The sequence below is a fragment of the Cetorhinus maximus genome, unplaced genomic scaffold, assembly GCF_964194155.1.
Source record: "Cetorhinus maximus unplaced genomic scaffold, sCetMax3.hap1.1 HAP1_SCAFFOLD_389, whole genome shotgun sequence".
NCBI lineage: Eukaryota > Metazoa > Chordata > Chondrichthyes > Lamniformes > Cetorhinidae > Cetorhinus > Cetorhinus maximus.
The window spans coordinates 312,776-332,500 of NW_027596335.1; the positions used below are offsets into that span (position 1 = coordinate 312,776).

Here is a 19,725-nt window from a genome sequence, read left to right on the forward strand (position 1 = left end):
GGCCATTCAGCCCCCCTCAACACCCACCCCCACAGCTCCGTGCGCTCAGGCCTGACCCCCCCAAGCCGTGCCGACAATCTGTCTGACAGTGGCCCCGGGCCAGGACCGGTCGGCGGGTGGTCAACTGTGACATGGATATCCTGTCCCTGATTTGACCCTCTCCCCCTTGCCAGAGTCTGCAGCCTCCCCCTCCCTTGGCGCCGACAGTTCGTGCTGTCCTCTCCCTCGGCTCCCTCCTTGCGTGTTGTCCTCGCCTTGACCTCCTCCCCGCCCACCCCCTCTGGGTTTCCACACCAGCCTGACACCCTTCCCCTAATGTACAAGCCTCGCTGCTTCCTCTCTCTCTCTCTCTCTCGCCTCCCCACCACCCCACCCTAGCCTGGAGAATTCACCCACCCCCTCTCCGACCAGCAAGGTACAAATTGCATTGCACGTGTGAAAATGTCGACACATTTCTTGCCCCTCTTCTTCCGCGGGGCACACGGGCATTGGCAGGGGCAACGCCAGCTCTTTTACCCCCCTCCCTCGTTGCCCCCTGGGCTGAGTGTCCGGCCAGGGCCATTTGGGAGGGGGTGGGGGTGGTGAAGGCTCGGCCCCACTGCTGACGGGCACTGCGACGGGTGGTGGGGGCTACTTAGATACGGGGCCCTGTAGAATCCTAGCAAGTGCCGTCCTGGGTGGGTAGGGTGGGTGAACGTGGCAAGAGACAGCGAACACGGAGGGCACGGAGTTTTGAGGTGTTTGGCCAAAGACGCGATGGCGAGATGGGGGGCATCCAAAATCGGAGCGGGGGGAGGCCATTCGGCCCCTCCAGCCTGCTCTCCCATTCCATAAGATCGTGGCTGATCTGATTGTTCCTCAACTTCACTTTCCTGTCCGTCCCCCCCCCTCATAACCCTCGACTCCCCTCGCCGATCAGAAATCTGTCTCACTCGGCCTTGAATATATTCAGTGACCCGGCCCCCACTGCTCTCTGGGGGGGGAGAGAATTCCACAGACTGACCACCCTCTGAGAGAAAAAATTCCTCCTCATCTCCGTCTTCAATGGGAGACCCCTCATTCTGAAACTGTGCCCCCCCTCCCCTCGTTCTAGATTCCCCCCGACGAGAGGGGAGGGGGGAAACATCCCCTCAGCATCCACCCTGTCAAACCCCCTCCCCTCAGAATCTGATATGTTTCGATAAGATCACCTCTCATTCTTCTAAACTCCAATGGGTAGAGGCCCAACCTGCTCAACCTCTCCTCATCAGACAAACCCCCTTCGTCCCAGGAATCGGCCGAGTGAACCTTCTCTGAACGGCTTCCGATGCGAGTCTGTCCCTCCTGAAGTGAGGGGACCAGAACTGTCCACAGTGCCCCAGGAGCGTCCTCACCAACGCCCTGTCCAGTTGTAGCAAGACTTCCCGATTCTTATACTCCCCTCGCAATAAAGGACAACTTTCCATTTGCCGTCCCAATCACTCGCTGCATCTGGGTACCAACTTCTTGGTGAGAGATTTCTCATCGACGAGGGGTGGGGTCGAGGGTTATTGGGTTGGTGGGCCGGAAAGCGGAGTTCAGGCCACAATCAGGTCAGCCACGATCTTCTTAAATGGGGCAGCAGGACCGAGGGACCGAATGGACTCCACCTGCTGGGCATTCCAATGTTATCCTGACTCGGTCCAGTTGGACGCTGGGATACCAGAGGGTGTGCGGCAAGTTCGAGAGCTACTGTACAAGGTGCCAGACAGGCTCCAGAGCAGGAAATGCCAGGAATTCTGATCTGACATTCCTGCAGCTAATCTCCAGTTCAAATTATATCACTTCATCCGGCAAAGCACAGAGCCAAAACTGCAAGAGGCGGATGAAGTATTTCAGGGTGATGTGTGAGGCTGAAAGATAAAGCTTCCTTTGGCTAGCCAGAGCTGAGTCAGAGGAGTCCGGAAATTCATTGATTGCCCCATCCATACACTTCCTCCGAGAAATAACACAGTCAACACGCAGAGGGAGGGATAGTCTGCAGGCGAAAAGCCTTCGTGGTCCCGTCAAACACTCCCAGGACAGGTACAGCACGGGCTTACAGACAGAGTAAAGCTCCCTCTACACTGTCCCCGTCAGACGCTCCCAAGGACAGGTACAGCACGGGGTTAGATACAGAGTAAAGCTCCCTCTACACCGTCCCCGTCAAACACTCCCAGGACAGGGACAGAACGGGGTTAGATACAGAGTAAAGCTCCCTCTACACCGTCCCCGTCAAACACTCTCAGGACAGGTACAGCACGGTGTTAGATATAGAGTAAAGCTCCCTCTACACCGTACCCATCAAACAATTCCAGGACAGGTACATGACGGGGTTAGATACAGACTAAAGCTCCTTCAACACCGTCCCCAACAAACACTCCCAGGATAGCTACAGCACGGGGTTAGATACAGAGTAAAGCTCCCTCTACACTGACCCATCAAACACTCCCAGGGCAGGTACAGCACGGGGTTAGATACAGAGTAAAGCTCCCTCTACACTGTCCCCATCAAACACTCTCAGGACAGGTACAGTACGGGGTTAGATACAGGGTAAAGGTCCCTCTACACTGTCCCCATCAAACACTCCCAGGACAGGTACAGCACGGGGTTAGATACAGAGTAAGGCTCCCTCTACACCGTCCCCATCAAACACTCCCAGGACAGGGACAGCAAGGGGTTAGATACAGAGTAAAGCTCCCACTACACTGTCCCCACCAAACACTCACAAGACAGGTACAGCATGGGGTGAGATAAAGAATAAAGCTCCCTCTACACCGTCCCCATCAAACACTCCCAGGACAGGTACATCACGGGGTTAGATACAGAGTAAAGCTCCCTCTACACTGTCCCCATCAAACACTCCCAGGACAGGTACAGCACAGGGTGAGATACAGAGTAAATACCCTCTACAATGTCCCCATCAAACACTTCCAGGACAGGTAAATCACGGGGTTAGATACAGAGTAAAGCTCCCTCTACACTGTACCCATCAAACACTCCCAGGACAGGTACAGCACGGGGTTAGTTACAGAGTAAAGCTCCCTCTACACCGTCCCCATCAAACACTCCCAGGACAGGTACAGCACGGGGTGAGATACAGAGTAAAGTTCCCCCTACACTGTCCCCGTCAAACACTCTCAGGACAGGTACAGCACGGTGTTAGATATAGAGTAAAGCTCCCTCTACACCGTACCCATCAAACAATTCCAGGACAGGTACATGACGGGGTTAGATACAGACTAAAGCTCCTTCAACACCGTCCCCAACAAACACTCCCAGGATAGCTACAGCACGCGGTTAGATACAGAGTAAAGCTCCCTCTACACTGACCCATCAAACACTCCCAGGGCAGGTACAGCACGGGGTTACATACAGAGTAAAGCTCCCTCTACACTGTCCCCATCAAACACTCTCAGGACAGGTACAGTACGGGGTTAGATACAGGGTAAAGGTCCCTCTACACTGTCCCCATCAAACACTCCCAGGACAGGTACAGCACGGGGTTAGATACAGAGTAAAACTCCCTCTACACCGTCCCCATCAAACACTCCCAGGACAGGGACAGCAAGGGGTTAGATACAGAGTAAAGCTCCCACTACACTGTCCCCACCAAACACTCACAAGACAGGTACAGCATGGGGTGAGATAAAGAATAAAGCTCCCTCTACACCTTCCCCATCAAACACTCCCAGGACAGGTACATCACGGGGTTAGATACAGAGTAAAGCTCCCTCTACACTGTCCCCATCAAACACTCCCAGGACAGGTACAGCACAGGGTGAGATACAGAGTAAATACCCTCTACAATGTCCCCATCAAACACTTCCAGGACAGGTAAATCACGGGGTTAGATACAGAGTAAAGCTCCCTCTACACTGTACCCATCAAACACTCCCAGGACAGGTACAGCACGGGGTTAGTTACAGAGTAAAGCTCCCTCTACACCGTCCCCATCAAACACTCCCAGGACAGGTACAGCACGGGGTGAGATACAGAGTAAAGTTCCCTCTACACTGTCCCCGTCAAACACTCCCACGACAGGTACATCACGGGGTTAGATACAGAGTAAAGCTCCCTCTACACTGTACCCATCAAACACTTCCAGGACAGGTACATCACGGGGTTCGATACAGAGTAAAGCTCCTTCAACACCGTCCCCATCAAACACTCCCAGGACAGGTACACGACGGGGTTAGATACAGAGTAAAGCTCCCTCTACACCGTCCCCATCAAACACTCCCACGACAGGTACACGACGGGGTTAGATACAGAGTAAAGCTCCCTCTACACCGTCCCCATCAAACACTTCCACGACAGGTACACGACGGGGTTAGATACAGAGTAAAGCTCCCTCTACACCGTCCCCATCAAACACTCCCAGGGCAGGTACAGCACGGGGTTAGATACAGAATAAAGCTCCCTCTACACCGTCCCCGTCAAACACTCCCAGGACAGGTACAGCACGAGGTTAGATACAGAGTAAAGCTCCCTCTACACCGTCCCCATCAAACACTCCCAGGACCGGTACAGCACGGGGTTAGATACAGAGTAAAGCTCCCTCTACACTGTCCCATCAAACACTCGCAGGACAGGTACAGCACGGGGTTAGATACAGAGTAAAGCTCCCTCTACACCGACCCCGTCGTACAAACCCAGGACTGGTACAGCACGGGGTTAGTTACAGAGTAAAACTCTGTCTACACCGTCCCCATCAAACACTCACAGGATAGGTACAGCACGGGGTTAGATACTGAGTAAAGCTCCCTCTGCACTGTCCCCATCAAACAGTCCCAGGACAGGTACAGCACGGGGTTAGATACAGAGTAAAGCTCCCTCTACACTGGCCCCATCAAACACTCCGAGGACAGGTACAGCACAAGGTTAGATACAGAGTAAAGCTCCAGCTTCACTGTCACCATCAAACATTCTCAGGACAGGTACAGCACGGGGTTAGATATTGAGTAAAGCTCCCTCTACACTGTCCCCATCAAACAGTCCCAGGACAGGTATAGCATGGGTTAGATACAGAGTAAATTTCCCTCTACACTGTCCCCGTCAAACACTCTCAGGACAGGTACAGCACGGTGTTAGATATAGAGTAAAGCTCCCTCTACACCGTACCCATCAAACAATTCCAGGACAGGTACATGACGGGGTTAGATACAGACTAAAGCTCCTTCAACACCGTCCCCAACAAACACTCCCAGCATAGCTACAGCACGCGGTTAGATACAGAGTAAAGCTCCCTCTACACTGACCCATCAAACACTCCCAGGGCAGGTACAGCACGGGGTTACATACAGAGTAAAGCTCCCTCTACACTGTCCCCATCAAACACTCTCAGGACAGGTACAGTACGGGGTTAGATACAGGGTAAAGGTCCCTCTACACTGTCCCCATCAAACACTCCCAGGACAGGTACAGCACGGGGTTAGATACAGAGTAAAGCTCCCTCTACACCGTCCCCATCAAACACTCCCAGGACAGGGACAGCAAGGGGTTAGATACAGAGTAAAGCTCCCACTACACTGTCCCCACCAAACACTCACAAGACAGGTACAGCATGGGGTGAGATAAAGAATAAAGCTCCCTCTACACCTTCCCCATCAAACACTCCCAGGACAGGTACATCACGGGGTTAGATACAGAGTAAAGCTCCCTCTACACTGTCCCCATCAAACACTCCCAGGACAGGTACAGCACAGGGTGAGATACAGAGTAAATACCCTCTACAATGTCCCCATCAAACACTTCCAGGACAGGTAAATCACGGGGTTAGATACAGAGTAAAGCTCCCTCTACACTGTCCCCATCAAACACTCCCAGGACAGGTACAGCACAGGGTGAGATACAGAGTAAATACCCTCTACAATGTCCCCATCAAACACTTCCAGGACAGGTACAGCACGGGGTGAGATACAGAGTAAAGTTCCCTCTACACTGTCCCCGTCAAACACTCCCACGACAGGTACATCACGGGGTTAGATACAGAGTAAAGCTCCCTCTACACTCTACCCATCAAACACTTCCAGGACAGGTACATCACGGGGTTCGATACAGAGTAAAGCTCCTTCAACACCGTCCCCATCAAACACTCCCAGGACAGGTACACGACGGGGTTAGATACAGAGTAAAGCTCCCTCTACACCGTCCCCATCAAACACTCCCACGACAGGTACACGACGGGGTTAGATACAGAGTAAAGCTCCCTCTACACCGTCCCCATCAAACACTCCCACGACAGGTACACGACGGGGTTAGATACAGAGTAAAGCTCCCTCTACACCGTCCCCATCAAACACTCCCAGGGCAGGTACAGCACGGGGTTAGATACAGAGTAAAGCTCCCTCTACACTGTCCCATCAAACACTCGCAGGACAGGTACAGCACGGGGTTAGATACAGAGTAAAGCTCCCTCTACACTGGCCCCATCAAACACTCCGAGGACAGGTACAGCACAAGGTTAGATACAGAGTAAAGCTCCACCTTCACTGTCACCATCAAACATTCTCAGGACAGGTACAGCACGGGGTTAGATATTGAGTAAAGCTCCCTCTACACTGTCCCCATCAAACAGTCCCAGGACAGGTATAGCATGGGTTAGATACAGAGTAAAGCTCCCTCTACAATGTCCCCATCAAACACTCGCAGGACAGCTACAGCACGGGGTTAGATACAGAGTAAAGCTCCCTCTACACCGTCCCCATCAAACACTCCCAGGACAGGTACAGCACGGGGTTAGATACAGAGTAAAGCTCCCTATACACCGTCCCCATCAAACACTCCCAGGACAGGTACAGCTCAAGGTTAGTTACAGAGTAAAGCTCCCTCTGCACTGTCCCCGTTAAACACTCCCAGGACAGGTACAGCACGGGGTTAGAGACAGAATAAAGCTCCCTCTACACCGTCCCCATCAAACACTCCAAGGACAGGTACAGCACTGGGTTAGATACAGAGTAAAGCTACCTCTACACCGTCCCCATCAAACACTCCCACGACAGGCACAGGACGGGGTTAGATACAGGGTAAAGCTCCCTCTACACCGTCCCCATCAAACACTCCCAGGACAGGTACAGCACGGGGTTAGATACAGAGTAAAGCTCCCTCTACACCCTCCCCATCCAACACTCCCAGGACAGGTACAGCGCGGGGTTAGATACAGAGTAAAGCTCCCTCTACACCGTCCCCATCAAACACTCCCAGGACAGGTACAGCACGGGGTTAGATACAGAGTAAAGCTCCCTCTACACTGTCCCCATGAAACACTCCCAGGACAGGTACAGCATGGGGTTAGATACAGAGTAAAGCATCCTCTACACTGTCCCCATCAAACACTCCCAGGACAGGTACAGCTCAAGGTTAGTTACAGAGTAAAGCTCCCTCTGCACTGTCCCCGTTAAACACTCCCAGGACAGGTACAGCACGGGGTTAGATACAGAATCAAGCTCCCTCTACACCGTCCCCATCAAAAACTCCCAGGACAGGTACAGCACTGGGTTAGATACAGAGTAGAGCTCCCTCTACACCGTCCCCATCAAACACTCCCAGGACCGGTACAGCACGGGGTTAGATACAGAGTAAAGCTATCTCTACACTGTCCCATCAAACACTCGCAGGACAGGTACAGCACGGTGTTAGCTACAGAGTAAAGCTCCCTCTACACCGACCCCGTCATACAAACCCAGGACAGGTACAGCACGGGGTTAGATACAGAGTAAAGCTCCCTCTACACTGTCCCCATCAAACACTCACAGGATAGGTACAGCACGGGGTTAGATACAGAGTAAAGCTCCCTCTACACTGTCCCCATCAAACACTCCCAGGACAGGTACAGCATGGGGTTAGATACAGAGTAAAGCTCTCTCGACACTGTCCCCATCAAACACTCCCAGGACAGGTACAGCACGGGGTTACATGCAGAGTAAAGCTCCCTCTACATTGGCCCCATCAAACATTCCCAGGACAGGTACAGCACAAGGTTAGATATAGAGTAAAGCTCCACCTTCACTGTCACCATCAAACATTCTCAGGACAGGTACAGCACGGGGTTAGATATTGAGTAAAGCTCGCTCTACACTGTCCCCATCAAACAATCCCAAGACAGGTACAACACGGGGTAAGGTGCAGAGTAAAGCTCCCTCTACACCGTCCCCATCAAACATTCCCAGGACAGGTACAGCACGGGGTTAGATACAGAGTAAAGCTCCCTCTACACCGTCCCCATCAAACACTCCCAGGACAGGTACAGCACGGGGTTAGATACAGAGTAAAGCTCCCTCTACACTGTCCCCATCAAACACTCCAAGGACAAGTACAGCACGGGGTTAGATACAGAGTAAAGCTCCCTCTACACTGTCGCCATCAAACACTCCCAGGACAGGTACAGCACAGGGTTAGAAACAGAGTAAAACTCCCTCTACACTGTCCACATCAAATACTCCCAGGACAGGCACAGCTCAATGTTAGTTACAGTGTAAAGCTCCCTCTACACTGCCCCCATTAAAACCTCCCAGGACAGGTACAGCACAGGGTTAGATACAGAGTAAAGCTCCCTCTACACTGTCCCCATCAAACACTCCCAGGACAGGTACAGCACGGGGTTAGATACAGAGTAAAACTCACTCTACACTGTCCCCAGTAAACACTCCCAGGAGAAGGGCAGCACGGGGTTAGATACCAGTGGGTCAACGGGATTCGTCGCGTTTCGAACAGGGGATTTTGCAGGGTTTTGGGAGAGCTGAAGATTCCGGTGGGTGGAACATGGGAAGCGGTCCAGAAGAAACAATGGGTGCTCTTAAGAACAAGACAGAGCATGAGTGTAATGGAATCAGTTGAAAAACAAAGGTCTTAATTTACACACACAAAGGCTGCAATTGTCAAATTTCTGGAACTTTTCCCTCAATCTGAGACCACAGTCCCCGGAATTATGAACTCCTCCCGATCTTGTTCTCAATTTGGAACAAAATAATTGAATCTCTCGCAACCAGTGTCCTTGAAAGAGCAACGTCCAATGGAGGGGCTGGAAAATTTCTATATAGCATAATGAATACAGGGAGTGAGTTGCAGACTGGAATCTAATCGAGGGGTTCGGGGTGGTTTATATATAGAATAACAGATACCCGGGAGTGAGTTACAGACTGGAATCTAATCGAGGGGTTCGGGGGATTTATATATAGAATAACAGATACCCGGGAGTGTGTTACAGACTGGACTCTAATCGAGGGGTTCGGGGGGTTTATATATAGAATAACAGATACCCGGGAGTGAGTTACAGACTGGAATCTAATCGAGGGGTTCGGGGTGGTTTATATATAGAGTAACAGATACCCGGGAGTGAGTTGCAGACTGGAATCTAATCGAGGGGTTCGGGGGGATTTATATATAGAATAACAGATACCCGGGGGTGAGTTACAGACAGGAATCTAATCGAGGGGTTCGGGTGGTTTATATATAGAATAACAGATACCCGGGAGTGAGTTACAGACTGGAATCTAATCGAGGGGTTCGGGGGGGTTTATATATAGAATAACAGATACCCGGGGGTGAGTTACAGACTGGAATCTAATCGAGGGGTTCGGTGGGGGTTTATATATAGAATAACAGGTACCCGGGAGTGAGTTACAGACTGGAATCTAATCGAGGGTTTCGGGGGGGTTTATATATAGAATAACAGATACCCGGGAGTGAGTTACAGACTGGAATCTAATCGAGGGGTTCGGGGGGTTTATATATAGAATAACAGATACCCGGGAGTGAGTTACAGACTGGAATCTAATCGAGAGGTTCGGTGGGGGTTTATATATAGAATAACAGATACCCGGGAGTGAGTTGCAGACTGGAATCTAATCGAGGGGTTCGGGGGGGTTTATATATAGAATAACAGATACCCGGGAGTGAGTTACAGACTGGAATCTAATCGAGGGGTTCGGGGGGTTTATATATAGAATAACAGATACCCGGGAGTGAGTTACAGACTGGAATCTAATCAAGGGGTTCGGTGGGGGTTTATATATAGAATAACAGATACCCGGGAGTGAGTTACAGACTGGAATCTAATCGAGGGGTTCGGGGGGATTTATATATAGAATAACAGATACCCGGGGGTGAGTTACAGACAGGAATCTAATCGAGGGGTTCGGGTGGTTTATATATAGAATAACAGATACCCGGGAGTGAGTTGCAGACTGGAATCTAATCGAGGGTTTCGGGGGGGTTTATATATAGAATAACAGATACCCGGGAGTGAGTTACAGACTGGAATCTAATCGAGGGGTTCGGGGGGTTTATATATAGAATAACAGATACCCGGGAGTGAGTTACAGACTGGAATCTAATCGAGGGGTTCGGTGGGGGTTTATATATAGAATAACAGATACCCGGGAGTGAGTTGCAGACTGGAATCTAATCGAGGGGTTCGGGGTGGTTTATATATAGAATAACAGATACCCGGGAGTGAGTTACAGACTGGAATCTAATCGAGGGGTTCGGGTGGTTTATATATAGAATAACAGATACCCGGGAGTGAGTTACAGACTGGAATCTAATCGAGGGGTTCGGGGGGGTTTATATACAGAATAACAGATACCCGGGAGTGAGTTACAGACTGGAATCTAATCGAGGGGTTCGGGGGGTTTATATATAGAATAACAGATTCCCGGGAGTGAGTTACAGACTGGAATCTAATCGAGGGGTTCGGGGGGGTTTATATATAGAATAACAGATACCCGGGAGTGAGTTACAGACTGGAATCTAATCGAGGGGTTCGGGGGGTTTATATATAGAATAACAGATACCCGGGAGTGAGTTACAGACTGGAATCTAATCGAGGGGTTCGGGGGGGCTTTATATATAGAATAACAGATGCCCGGGAGTGAGTTACAGACTGGAATCTAATCGAGGGGTTCGGGGTGGTTTATATATAGAATAACAGATACTCAGGAGTGAGTTGCAGACTGGAATCCAATCGAGGAGTTCGGGTGGTTTATATATAGAATAACAGATACCCGGGACTGAGTTACAGACTGGAATCTAATCGAGGGGTTCGGGGGGTTTATATATAGAATAACAGATACCCGGGAGTGAGTTACAGACTGGAATCTAATCGAGGGGTTCGGGGTGGTTTATATATAGAATAACAGATACCCAGGAGTGAGTTACAGACTGGAATCTAATCGAGGTGTTCGGTTGGGGTTATATATAGAATAACAGATACCCGGGAGTGAGTTACAGACTGGAATCTAATCGAGGGGTTCGGGTGGTTTATATATAGAATAACAGATACCCGGGAGTGAGTTACAGACTGGAATCTAATCGAGGGGTTCGGGGGGTTTATATATAGAATAACAGATACCCGGGAGTGAGTTACAGACTGGAATCTAATCGAGGGGTTCGGGGGGGCTTTATATATAGAATAACAGATGCCCGGGAGTGAGTTACAGACTGGAATCTAATCGAGGGGTTCGGGGTGGTTTATATATAGAATAACAGATACCCGGGAGTGAGTTACAGACTGGAATCTAATCGAGGGGTTCGGGGTGGGTTTATATATAGAATAACAGATACCCGGGAGTGAGTTACAGACTGGAATCTAATCGAGGGGTTCGGGGGGGTTTATATATAGAATAACAGATACCCGGGAGTGAGTTACAGACTGGAATCTAATCGAGGGGTTCGGGGTGGTTTATATATAGAATAACAGATACCCGGGAGTGAGTTACAGACTGGAATCTAATCGAGGGGTTCGGGGGGTTTATATATAGAATAACAGATACCCGGGTGTGAGTTACAGACTGGAATCCAATCGAGGAGTTCGGGTGGTTTATATATAGAATAACAGATACCCGGGAGTGAGTTACAGACTGGAATCTAATCAGGGGGTTCGGGGGGGTTTATACGAAGAATATGAGATTCCCGTATTCCAAGCAACTGAGTGGGAGAGGGGCCTTGAAAGAAAGTTGCAGAGAGATACAGGGAGGGTGAGTGTGACAGATAGAAATGGAGGGACAGATGGAGCAACGGAAATATAAGGAGAGAATGAGATAGATTTTGGGAGAGGAATTGAGAGAAAGAGAGAGAGTGTGAGAGGGCAAGGGACAGTCAAACAAATAGAGAATGGGAGATTGAGTGAAAGAGATAGGGAGGAAGGCAGATAGAGGGAGAGAGAGTGAGGGAGAGCGAAAGAGACTGAGAGAGAGGCAGGCAGAGAAAGAGAGACAGGGTGAGGGTGTGAAAGAGTGAGACGTTGAGAGGATGGCAGAGAGAGGGGGCGGAGAGACAGAGACGGAGCAGAAAAGAGAAAGGCAGAGAGAAATGGAGAGAGACAGAGGGAGATGGAAAGGGGGAGAGGGAGAAGGAGAATGAAAGGCAGATCATGACCGAGGGTTACGCAGTTAGCAGTCGAGAGGGGAAAAGAGGGACAGAGAGTGGGGAAGGAAGGAAAAGGGAGAGAGAGAAAGAGAGACAGAGAGAGAGAGAGAACGAGAGACAGAGAGAGAGAGTGAGTGCGAGAGGGAGAGGGCGAGAGACAGAGAGAGAGAGTGAGTGCGAGAGGGAGAGGGCGAGAGACAGAGAGAGAGAGAGACAGAGAGAGAGAGAGAGAGAGAGACAGAGTGGGAGAGAGAGAGAGAGATTGTGAGGGGGGAGAGAGAGAGATGGGGAGACAGCAAGGGAAAGAGAGAGAGGGAAAACGAGAGACAGAGAGAGAGTGAGTCCGAGAGGGAGAGGGAGAGAGACAGAGAGAGGGAGGGAGGAGAGAGAGAGAGAAAGAGAGACAGAGAGGGAGAGACAGAGAGAGAGAGAGAGAGAGAGGAAGAGAGACAGAGAGAGAGTGAGTCCGAGAGGGAGAGGGAGAGAGACAGAGAGAGGGAGGGAGGAGAGAGAGAGAGACAGAGAGGCAGAGAGGGAGAGACAGAGAGAGAGAGAGGACGAGAGAGAGAGAGGAAGAGAGAGAGAGAGGAAGAGAGAGAGAGAGAGAGAGGAAGAGAGACAGAGAGGGAGAGAGAGAGAGAGATTGTGAGGGGGAGAGAGAGAGAGATGGGGAGAAAGCAAGGGAAAGAGAGAGAGAGGGAGATAGCCTTAGGATGCTGGTGGCTGGAAGCAGGGGTGCGAGGGTCACTGCGCTTACTGACCGGGACCGCCTGGTGTCTGCGCACATGAAACGGCGCCAACACAATGAGCAAAGCGAGGGCCACGATGACTGCGCTCTCGCAGCCTGCGGTCTACCTCCTGCTGGCCAGTCACCAGCCGGGCCTCACCAGGTACAGTGCTGGGCTGGTGGAGGGGGGGTCGCCTGAGGGAAGAGGTGGGTGAACATCGGGACCACGTATCACCGGTCTGCACCCGTCCGCTTGTCTGGAGCAGGAGGTCAAGCGAGGGGCAGCCATGGTGACAGGGATATCCCAGCAGCCTCGGCATGGGCCAATGGTCAACCATGGGAGCGGGGGGTGGGGCAGTCAACGGCTTTGATAGAGGGCTTGCGGGAGTGCAATGCATGCTGGGTTATAGCCACCTCCATTGTTAACTCTTGAATTGCCGCGGCACCCCAGCAGAAACTGGCGCTTGTATCGTGCGGACGGTCAGAGAGAGGCCCATGGACCACCTGGTCGAGCCAGGGCCAGAGGTCCTGAACGTCGCTGAGAATGGGGTGTGGCGGCCGGGTCTGGAGAGAGTTCCCAGGGGTTGGGGAGAGCGGGTGGAGGGCGGGGAGCAGAGATTGGACCCCAAGCGGCTGGGGAGAGCGTAAGTAGGTGGGGATTGAGGGATACGGGGAGATGGTGGGGATTGAGGGATACGGGGAGAAGGTGGGGATTGAGGGGTACGGGGAGAAGGTGGGGATTGAGGGATACGGGGAGAAGGTGGGGATTGAGGGATACGGGGAGAAGGTGGGGATTGAGGGATACGGGGAGAAGGTGGGGATTGAGGGGTACGGGGAGAAGGTGGGGATTGAGGGATACGGGGAGAAGGTGGGATTGAGGGATACGGGGAGAAGGTGGGGATTGAGGGATACGGGGAGAAGGTGGGGATTGAGGGATACGGGGAGAAGGTGGGGATTGAGGGATACGGGGAGAAGGTGGGGATTGAGGGATACGGGGAGAAGGTGGGGATTGAGGGATACGGGGAGAAGGTGGGGATTGAGGGATACGGAGAGAAGGTGGGGATTGGGACTGACGGATATGGAGAGAAGGTGGGGATTGGGACTGAGGGATATGGGAAGAAGGTGGGGATTGGGACTGAGGGATACGGGGAGAAGGTGGGGATTGGGATTGAGGGATATGGGGAGAAGTTGGGGATTGGGACTGAGGGATATGGGGAGAAGGTGGGGATTGAGAGATACGGGGAGACGGTGGGGATTGGGACTGAGGGATACGGGGAGAAGGTGGGGATTGGGACTGACGGATACGGAGAGAAGGTGGGGATTGGGACTGAGGGATACAGGGAGATGGTGGGGATTGGGACTGAGGGATACGGGAAGAAGGTGGGGATTGGGACTGAGGGATACGGGGAGAAGGTGGGGATTGGGACTGACGGATAAGGAGAGAAGGGGGGCATTGGGACTGAGGGATACGGGGAGAAGGTGGGGATTGGGATTGAGGGATATGGGGAGAAGTTGGGGATTGGGACTGAGGGATACGGGGAGATGGTGTGGATTGGGACTGACGGATATGGAGAGAAGGTGGGGATGGGACTGAGGGATACGGGGAGATGGTGGGGATTGGGATTGAGGGATACGGGGAGAAGGTGGGGATTGGGATTGAGGGTTACGGGGAGAAGGTGGGGATTGGGGCTGAGGGATACGGGGAGGTGGTGGGGATTGGAACTGAGGGATACGGGGAGATGGTGGGGATTGGGACTGAGGGATATGGGGAGAAGGTGGGGATTGAGGGATACGGGGAGAAGGTGGGGATTGAGGGATACGGGGAGAGGGTGGGGATTGAGGGATACGGGGAGAAGGTGGGGATTGAGGGATACGGGGAGAAGGTGGGGATTGAGGGATACGGGGAGAGGGTGGGGATTGAGGGATACGGGGAGAAGGTGGGGATTGAGGGATACGGGGAGAAGGTGGGGATTGAGGGATACGGGGAGAAGGTGGGGATTGAGGGATACGGGGAGGAGGTGGGGATTGAGGGATACGGGGAGAAGGTGGGGATTGAGGGATACGGGGAGGAGGTGAGGATTGAGGGATACGGGGAGGAGGTGGGGATTGAGGGATACGGGGAGGAGGTGGGGATTGAGGGATACGGGGAGAAGGTGGGGATTGAGGGATACGGGGAGAAGGTGGGGATTGAGGGATACGGGGAGAAGGTGGGGATTGAGGGATACGGGGAGAAGGTGGGGATTGAGGGATACGGGGAGAAGGTGGGGATTGAGGGATACGGAGAGAAGGTGGGGATTGGGACTGACGGATATGGAGAGAAGGTGGGGATTGGGACTGAGGGATATGGGAAGAAGGTGGGGATTGGGACTGAGGGATACGGGGAGAAGGTGGGGATTGGGACTGAGGGATATGGGGAGAAGGTGGGGATTGAGAGATACGGGGAGACGGTGGGGATTGGGACTGAGGGATACGGGGAGAAGGTGGGGATTGGGACTGAGGGATACGGGGAGATGGTGGAGATTGGGGCTGAGGGATACGGGGAGAAGGTGGGGATTGGGACTGAGGGATACGGGGAGAAGGTGGGGATTGGGACTGAGGGATACGGGGAGATGATGGGGATTGGGACTGAGGGATACGGGGAGAAGGTGGGGATTGAGGGATACGGGGAGAAGGTGGGGCTTGAGGGATACGGGGAGAAGGTGGGGATTGAGGGATACGGGGAGAAGGTGGGGTTTGAGGGATACGGGGAGAAGGTGGGGATTGAGGGATACGGGGAGGAGGTGGGGATTGAGGGATACGGGGAGAAGGTGGGGATTGAGGGATACGGGGAGAAGGTGGGGATTGAGGGATACGGGGAGAAGGTGGGGATTGAGGGATACGGGGAGAAGGTGGGGATTGAGGGATACGGGGAGAAGGTGGGGATTGAGGGATACGGGGAGAAGGTGGGGATTGAGGGATACGGGGAGAAGGTGGGGATTGAGGGATACGGGGAGAAGGTGGGAATTGAGGGATACGGGGAGACGGTGGGGATTGAGGGACACGGTGGAGCGATGGGTGCAGCAAAAAAGTGTGAGGCAAGTTGGAGTTACCTTAATTGGGCCAGGAGCTTGAAACCTGGCCCATTCGTTGGCCTTTCAGATCCTGTACACTCAGGGAGTTCACAAGACAAAGGCCAGACGAGTCTCCAGGCTTCAGCCTTGACTATAGGCCCAATAGGGAGTGGCAAGGAACAGCAAAGGGAAGAGGTCACCCAGAGCAATTTGTCTGTTTTCCATTATATTTTTGCCCAGAAAATGTGAAATCATTCTGGTCATTTTTGGAATCTGCGTGGGATATAAGTCCAACTGTGTTTCACCACATGGAAACCACCAAACCTCAAGGCAAGAAAGGCATGGAGGACAATTTCCATCATGAGAATCTATTTTCAAGTTCAGTGGTTTGCTTTTCAAAATATTTTGGGCCTTTTCACTCTCTCACTCCTGATTCAGAAAGTTGTGGGTTCGGGACCCACTCAAGACAGGTCGGCTCGATTAGCCAGGCCCGACACATGGTCCAGGAGCAAGCAGTCCGTGAATTCCACACATTCCGAGGGTCAGTGCTGAGGGAGAGCCGCACTGTCGGAGGGTCAGTGCTGAGGGAGCGCCGCACTGTCGGAGGGTCAGCGCCGAGGGAGCGCCGCACTGTCGGAGGGTCAGTGCTGAGGGAGCGCCGCACTGTCGGAGGGTCAGTGCTGAGGGAGCGCCGCACTGTCGGAGGGTCAGTGCTGAGGGAGCGCCGCACTGTCGGAGGGTCAGCGCTGAGGGAGCTTCACACATTTTTAATTCATTCACGAGATGTGGGCGTCGCTGCCTGGGCCCAGCATTTATTGCCCATCCCTAATTGCCCTTGAGGTGGTGGGTGAGCCGCCTTCTTGAGCCGCTGCAGTCCCCGTGTGGTGTAGGTACACCCACCGCGCTGTTAGGGAGGGAGTTCCAGGATTTTGACCCAGCGACAGTGAAGGAACGGCCGATATATTTTCCAAGTCGGGATGGTGAGGGGCTCGGAGGGGGAACTTGCAGGTGGTGGGTGTTCCCCATGTGTCTGCTGCCCTTGTCCTTCTAGGTGGTAGAGGTGGTGGGTTTGGGCGGCGCTGTCGAAGGAGCCTTGGCAAGTTGCTGCAGTGCATCTTGTAGATGGTACACACACTGCTGCCCCTGTGCGTCGGTGGTGGAGGGAGTGAATGTTTGTGGATGGGGTGCCAATTAAGCGGGGGCTGCTTTGTCCTGGACGGTGTCGAGCTTCTTGAGTTTTGCAGCTGACAAAGGTGGCATCTTTCGAATAAAACGTGAAAGCCACCCTCGCGTCTGCAGCCTAAGCAGATATATGATCTGAGGCCAAGTCTGGGAGAAGTGTTGGGAGAGAAGGGACAGGGACTGAGCGGTAGTTCCCAGGTCAATATTTACCCCACACAGAGCATAAGGAGAAACAGAGACAATCTGCGAAAATTATCTTGTTGTTTCCTGTGCAATCTTGCTGCGCACAATCTAACTTAGCCATCGCACCTCCTATGTCACAACAGTGAGGGTACAGTGAGGTAAACATTTCTTGTAATAAGAGTGGGTACAGCACGGGGTTAGATACAGAGTAAAGCTCCCTCTACACTGTCCCCATCAAACACTCCCAGGACTGGTACAGCACGGGGTTAGATACAGAGTAAAGCTCCCTCTACACCGTCCCCATCAAACACTCCCAGGACAGGTACAGCACGGGGTTAGATACAGAGTAAAGCTCCCTCTACACTGTCCCCATCAAACACTCCCAGGACTGGTACAGCACGGGGTTAGATACAGAGTAAAGCTCCCTCTACACTGCCGCATCAAACACTCCCAGGACAGGTACAGCACGGGGATAGATACAGAGTAAAGTACCCTGTACACTGTCCCCATCAAACACCCCCAGGACAGGTACAGCACAGGGTTAGATACAGAGTAAAGCACCCTCTACACTGTCCCCATCAAATACTCCCAGGACAGGTACAGCATGGGGTTAGATACAGAGTAAAGCACCCTCTACACTGTCCCCATCAAACACTCCCAGGACAGGTACAGCACGGGGTTAGATACAGAGTAAAGCTCCCTCTACACCGTCCCCCATCAAACACTCCCAGGACAGGTACAGCACGGGGTTAGATACAGAGTAAAGCACCCTCTACACTGTCCCCATCAAACACTCCCAGGACAGGTACAGCACGGGGTTAGATACAGAGTAAAGCTCCCTCTACACCGTCCCCATCAAACACTCCCAGGACAGGTACAGCACGGGGTTAGATACAGAGTAAAGCTCCCTCTACACCGTCCCCATCAAACATGGAGGGGGCTGGCGGTTGTGGGGGGGGGAGGGGTGGGGTGTGGGGTTGGCGGGGGTCGAAGGTCACGAGCGTTGGCTCTCTCCGGTGCTCCCTCCTCTCTTTTCCGCCCCCCCCCCCGCCCCCACCGCCAACCCCTGGGCAGCTAGCATGGCGTAGAACTGGGAATTTTGCAACTTGCCTTCCCCATGCAGACGCTGTGACGTTCAAGAGTCTCTCGGGGGGGCTGGGGGGGGTAGGGATATCTCATCGATGGGGACCCAGGGTGGCCGGTGGGAGACTTGTTTTGGTTGGGGGGGGGGGATTTGTGTGTGGTTCAGGGAGGGGGAGCTCGGTGGTGGTGGGGGGGGGTGGGGAGAAGGCGCTGCGGGGGCAGGGGATGTGGTCTCATGACATCATCCCTGAGTCAAGGATGTGGTTGGTCCTCAGAGGCTACCCGGTGGGGAGGGGCCTGAGGGTTGATGCTCTATATATATATATATATAAAGCCTGTCGGCAGCAGAGAGATCAGCACAACAGGAGCAAAGATTCCAGACTGCTGAGGTAAGCCCTTTCGATCCAGAGGCTGGCCCCATGTGTGGACCTGCAGCTGCTGTGTGTGTCTGTGTCTGCGTCTGTGTGTGCCTGTGTCTGTGTGTGTGTTTAAGTCTGCAGCCTCTGGCTGAACATGAGCGTTTACTGCTTCAGTGACAGACAAGCAGCACTCAGCACCCAGGAGTTCAACACTTCAACAGCAGCTTTCACACCGGCAGAGAGAGCGGGGCAGTGGGATTAGTTTGGGGATTGATACAGGGCTATGGGGAGAGAGCGGGGCAGTGGGATTAGTTTGGGGATTGATACAGGGCTATGGGGAGAGAGCGGGGCAGTGGGATTAGTTTGGGGATTGATACAGGGCTATGGGGAGAGAGCGGGTCAGTGGGATTAGTTTTGGATTGATACAGGGCTATGGGGAGAGAGCGGAACAGTGGGATTAGTTTAGGATTGATACAGGGCTATTGGGAGAGAGCGGGACAGTGGGATTAGTTTGGGGAATGATACAGGGCTATGGGGAGAGAGCGGGGCAGTGGGATTAGTTTGGGGGTTGATACAGGGCTATGGGGAGAGAGCGGGACAGTGGGATTAGTTTGGGATTGATACAGGGCTATGGGGAGAGAGCGGGACAGTGGGATTAGTTTGGGGATTGATACTGGGCTGTGGGGAGAGAGTGGGGCAGTGGGATTAGTTTGGGGATTGATACAGGGCTATGGGGAGAGAGCGGGGCAGTGGGATTAGTTTGGGGATTGATACT

At 52.9% G+C, this 19,725-nt stretch overlaps 2 protein-coding genes across 2 annotated transcripts in view; one reads left to right on the plus strand and one right to left on the minus strand.

Moving 5' to 3' along the window:
- The window catches only part of LOC144673579 (synapsin-2-like), a 322,886-nt gene that overhangs the window by 252,009 nt on the left and 51,152 nt on the right, over positions 1 to 19,725 (minus strand). The window lies entirely within an intron of this gene.
- LOC144673581 (metalloproteinase inhibitor 4-like) overlaps positions 18,915 to 19,725 on the plus strand; it is a 17,809-nt gene continuing 16,998 nt past the window's right edge. The window contains exon 1 of the mRNA XM_078535334.1: positions 18,915 to 18,980. The gene's annotated coding sequence lies outside the window, so the exon portion shown is untranslated. The remainder of the gene's footprint in view (positions 18,981 to 19,725) is intronic.